This window comes from Lepidochelys kempii, chromosome 5, assembly GCF_965140285.1.
Source record: "Lepidochelys kempii isolate rLepKem1 chromosome 5, rLepKem1.hap1, whole genome shotgun sequence".
NCBI lineage: Eukaryota > Metazoa > Chordata > Testudines > Cheloniidae > Lepidochelys > Lepidochelys kempii.
In genome coordinates this window covers 90,775,743-90,781,742 of record NC_136384.1, presented here as the reverse complement: position 1 = coordinate 90,781,742, position 6,000 = coordinate 90,775,743, and positions in this window count along the sequence as shown.

The following is a 6,000-nucleotide window of genomic DNA, read 5'->3' as shown; positions in this document are numbered from 1 at the left end:
GCAGTACCACATTTGCCAGGAGCAAGGGCTCCACAGTATAAACCATCCACAATCCCCACTCTGCAAGATAGTCTAGAGCTAGCCCACACTGCACAGAAAATAGATGGGGCTGGCCCGGCTGACTGGGAGATTCAGCATGTCCCAGGCAGATTTATTGGCAGAGTTCCTGTGTAAGATGGTGCTTAAAGCTTCTCTCTGGCAGAATACCCTCTCCACCCCATATTCTGCACTCCCCTGAAAGTGTGTTTTTCCTCCCATTCATTTGCTCTTGTGTATACAGGAAGGGTATAATTTGGCATCTTCTTGCACCTGCAAGGGGTGAATTTCTAGTAGAGCTGAGCAAATGATTTACCACATAATGTAGCCAAAGAATTTAGCCTCTGTTTCTGAGAACAGCTTTTCCTAGAATATTTATTTTTCTTAAGCATTCAAGTAATTTTTTGCAAATACTTTTAACATTTTGGGTTGATCACAAACAGGTCTCTGCAAGAATTCACTATTTGCTGTCAAAGCTGTGTTGAGTAGTAGTGATTGGTCACATATGTCAAATGGCAGTGTTTCGTTTCCTAACTGGACACTTGCAGGCACATCTCGGGGAGAGGGAACCCTTTGCTCCTATGAATTTAAAAGATAGCTTCAGCATATATTCTCATACCTGCACTTTTGAAATTCACATTCCATGAACGTTTGTGCCAATAAAACTTGGCTGCATAAAAAGCAATTTCAAAAAAGGGAATCAGCAAAACCGTAACAAAATCACTATACAACATGAGTAAATATCAACTGCCTGACTTATTTTTTTTTCTGAAAGATGAGACTCTCACATATTCATGCAACTTCAGGAGTTGAGGCTTTAATAAAAACATCAAATATAACGAAACTTGTGCTAAAGTCATTAAAGTTGGCAACACTACCTTTAAATATATTCTTGCGGTCTTCCAGGTAATTATTCTATCGGTACCTATATTGGAAGCTGTTGAGAAAAGTACACTAGCATTCCATTCTAAATAAGGGTTCATGTCACCACAATGGTATGTTCTGGTTTAATGCTGCAAACAGTCACACACAAGTAGCTTCACTCTTGTGACTAGCCCCACAGAATTAGACCCAAAATATTAAGATGTTAATGTGTATATGCCTGGCATCATGACATAACATGCTGCATCATATTTTAAAAAGAGCATTGGGCCCAATCTTGAGGTCCTTACTAAACTTTCTCTCACTCCTTAGCTGGGTAAAACTCCCACTCATGAATGACATCAGTGGGAGTTTGGCTGAAAAAAAGACCAAATAAAAACTTATTCTTTCATCTTTACTGACACAAGCAGCCCCAATGACTTTAACATGGCTATTTGACTGAATAAGGTGATTGGAATTTGTCCCCTTACTGTCAAATTTCACAGAGTTGGCAGTGGTTGACATGAAAGAAACATATTACTGCTAAAAATCTGCTTACACAAGTAAGTGTAGTAGCCACTCAGATATGGTATTTCCATTGGATTTTTGCTTTAGGACTGTTAAGCTGATCATTTATGAGTTATTCCAAAACAAGTCAGCCAAAGCACAAGAAAGCCTCAGGAGACAGAATAAGATGCGCTGATGTTCCTGATGTGTCCCCTCCACACTTCTTACCAAGAACTCCACAACGTGTAAAACCAGGGCAAGTGTCCAGTCAAGAACAGGAATTATAATTAAGTAATTATTTTCTGTATATTCACTATGTCAGTAATTATTCAAGACTGAAGAGGATTACAGGAAATTGAGGGCTTAAGGAGAGAGAGACTTAAATGGGTTCAAGACACAAAATTTGTGTCCAGGTCTAACTCCACTATGGCCAAAAAGTTTGGAGTTGCTAAAGCACCTGAGTGGCACACATTGTCCAATGTTAATTGCGGACAAATGATTGTTCCCCAGAGCCACACTGGATACAGAATGGAAAATATGCCCAGGGATCTAACACTCCCTTCACCTTAGAATCATAGAATCATAGAATATCAGGGTTGGAAGGGACCCCAGAAGGTCATCTAGTCCAACCCCCTGCTCAAAGCAGGACCAATTCCCAGTTAAATCATCCCAGCCAGGGCTTTGTCAAGCCTGACCTTAAAAACCTCTAAGGAAGGAGATTCTACCACCTCCCTAGGTAACGCATTCCAGTGTTTCACCACCCTCTTAGTGAAAAAGTTTTTCCTAATATCCAATCTAAACCTCCCCCACTGCAACTTGAGACCATTACTCCTCGTTCTGTCATCTGCTACCATTGAGAACAGTCTAGAGCCATCCTCTTTGGAACCCCCTTTCAGATAGTTGAAAGCAGCTATCAAATCCCCCCTCATTCTTCTCTTCTGCAGGCTAAACAATCCCAGCTCCCTCAGCCTCTCCTCATAACTCATGTGTTCCAGTCCCCTAATCATTTTTGTTGCCCTTCGCTGGACTCTCTCCAGTTTATCCACATCCTTCTTGAAGTGTGGGGCCCAAAACTGGACACAGTACTCCAGATGAGGCCTCACCAATGTCGAATAGAGGGGAACGATCACGTCCCTCGATCTGCTCGCTATGCCCCTACTTATACATCCCAAAATGCCATTGGCCTTCTTGGCAACAAGGGCACACTGCTGACTCATATCCAGCTTCTCGTCCACTGTCACCCCTAGGTCCTTTTCCGCAGAACTGCTGCCTAGCCATTCGGTCCCTAGTCTGTAGCTGTGCATTGGGTTCTTCCGTCCTAAGTGCAGGACCCTGCACTTATCCTTATTGAACCTCATCAGATTTCTTTTGGCCCAATCCTCCAATTTGTCTAGGTCTTTCTGTATCCTATCCCTCCCCTCCAGCGTATCTATCACTCCTCCCAGTTTAGTATCATCCGCAAATTTGCTGAGAGTGCAATCCACACCGTCCTCCAGATCATTTATGAAGATATTGAACAAAACCGGCCCCAGGACCGACCCTTGGGGTACTCCACTTGATACCGGCTGCCAACTAGATATGGAGCCATTGATCACTACCCGTTGAGCCCGACAATCTAGCCAGCTTTCTACCCACCTTGTAGTGCATTCATCCAGCCCATACTTCCTTAACTTGCTGGCAAGAATACTGTGGGAGACCGTGTCAAAAGCTTTGCTAAAGTCAAGAAACAATACATCCACTGCTTTCCCTTCATCCACAGAACCAGTAATCTCATCATAAAAGGCAATTAGATTAGTCAGGCATGACCTTCCCTTGGTGAATCCATGCTGGCTGTTCCTGATCACTTTCCTCTCATGCAAGTGCTTCAGGATTGATTCTTTGAGGACCTGCTCCATGATTTTTCCAGGGACTGGAATTTTTCCAGGGACCTTCATAGGAGATAGTTTTATACTCCGCAACCAATTAACACCACAAAATTCAGAGGAAGGGGACAACTAGGCCTTTAATGATGAGATTAAAAATATTATATATATGATGTAATGTCTTACATATTACACAAAGGGAATGCAGTTTAGAGGGCAACCCAGGTGTGAAGGAGAAGATACTTAAGCTGGATATTCTATTGCTTCAAGCAGCAGTATGTTGCAGCTGTAAGTGAAGTATTACAGCAATTTCTTTTACTCTCCGTTCTGGCAGTATAAGAAAAAAATGAGTAGCACTTGCATTAATCCAGTTTTCCACTGACCTGAATAAGTTATTTTTACATTCTGAAAGTTTGTTTTTCAATGTTGTATAGTTAAACTTATGAAAGATATTATCAAAGGCATAAGACTGAAGCCTTATCTCATCCAGGAAGGGCTCGTTTAAGCTCTGCTGAAGTTTTTTTTTCTTTCTTCTGAGCCATCTGACTGAAGACTGATTTCCTTTCGGGTCTGATTTCCTTCATCTTTTTGAATCAACTTTTCCCAGTAGGCAAATTTGAAAATACTAATCAAATATCTTTATTTTAGAAAGACCTTCCTTGATCAGGACATCAATCACTAATTAGCAAAATGAAGAATTTCAAATTAGATTCCACAGAGGAGCGGCTACCCTGTTGTCATTTTATTGCAAGACCAGTCTTGACAGCCTCATAAAAGTGAAGGAATCAAGTTGGCAACAGTCACTTGAGCAATGGGCTGGTGCCATTAAGTTGAACAATTGGAGACTTTGTCTCTATGCCTCAAGCTGCAGGCTATGTGGATGCTGAAGTACAGTACAGACTCACATGGGTAAAGAAGAAACTGGGGGGTGCAAAGGAAGGGAAACAGCATTATAGGCTACATTAGAAGATAGATTAATATGTATTTCTGGGCAGCCATGGGCCCATGGGTTTCATGTCTTCACAGACTCACATTTTCAGGTGCAATTGGCCTGGAGCTAGATACCATGCCTTGAAGCCATTTCAAATTTCCAGATTTGTTTGGTGAGGAACCACAATTCCATATTAAGGAGAGCTGATTTTGTGAAGAGGCTTCAATAAAGAGAGGGGTCAGGTCCTCAGCTGGTATAAATTGTCCTACCTCCTCTGAAAATCCGGCACCATAAGGATACATCCTCTCTCCTGAAAGGATGGTGAACAATGTGAAAAAAGGTTTCAGAGTAGCAGCTGTATTAGTCTGTATCCTCAAAAAGAAAAGGAGTACTTGTGGCATCTTAGAGACTAACACATTTATATGAGCATAAGCTTTCGTGAGCTACAGCTCACTTCATCGGATGCATCTGATGAAGTGAGCTGTAGCTCACAAAAGCTTATGCTCAAATAAATATGTTAGTCTCTAAGGTGCCACAAGTACTCCTTCTTTTCATGTGAAAAAAGTATCCCTTATATGTTCCCAGAGTCACAAAGATCATTGACTATTCTCCTTGGAAAGGTGCAGTCCCAGAAGCAATGCTGTGTTCTGAAAGGGAAATTGGTTCAAAATACAAGTTATCACTGGCAGTCTGAGGCAAGACCTCATTGATATGCACAGAAGATACCACCTAAGGCTCTGCAGAGATTGGCCAATGATCAACATGTCTACTGTGATTACAATGTTGCCTGCAGCTGCATCTTGATTACCTACACTGTAACCCCCAAGCTGTCCCGCATTAGAGATCTACATGGAACATGTTGTTCCATAAGAGATTTCTTTTAACAAAGAGTCTGTCTCTTCCTCAGTATCTGCCATATTAAACATAAATCACAACTGATATGCCATTCCAAATAGAGAGACACAAGGTAGGAGAGGTAGTATAGTCTGGGCCTGTTCTCCCTTCAGGCAATCTCAGTGATTTTAGATTTCAGCTCACGCTGCCTATATGCCAGAAGCCTGAGAAAGGCAGCAGTTTTCACACACCAAAAATTTATCATCGTTTGTCCACTAAAAAAGAAAAATAGGTTTCATGGAGACAGGACTTTAGGACCTTGAGGTTTTTTTTTGGTATATGTTATCAGTGGATCTTTATTTCCTCTTTAGTCTAATCGGTTTTTTTCTCTTGTGCTGCTTTTGTAACTCTATTTTGATGATTATACCCCACTGTTTAAAAATTTGTAAATTGTTTTAACTTGTCCCCAGCAAAGAATTAAGAACTGGTATTTGTGTCATAAAGCAGTCTGAAATGAGGACTTTGTTGGTATTAAACAAATATATAAATGATCATTAATAATTCTGCTTTCCATTACTGCAATATAAATCCAGAGTAGCTTCACTGAAATAAAGCATTGGCACTTGGCATTTACACCAGGGCAGCAGAACCAGGGAGGGAGATGTGGGCTAACATTCTTGCAATGGAAATATTGTGGGGGCTGATATATGTTTCTGCCCCAGCAATATTTCCACTCCCTGGGAAGGTGCCCAACTCCTCCTCTGGCCCAACCCTCTCAGTATCCGGGAGAGGGGGTACCTCGAGACAGGGAAGGTGTCATAAATATAAAGGGAAGGGTAACCACCTTTCTGTATACAGAACTATAAAATCCCTCCTGGCCAGAGGCAAAACCCTTTCACCTGTAAAGGTTTAAGAAGCTAAGATAACCTTGCTGGCACCTGACCAAAATGACCAATGAGGAGACAAGAT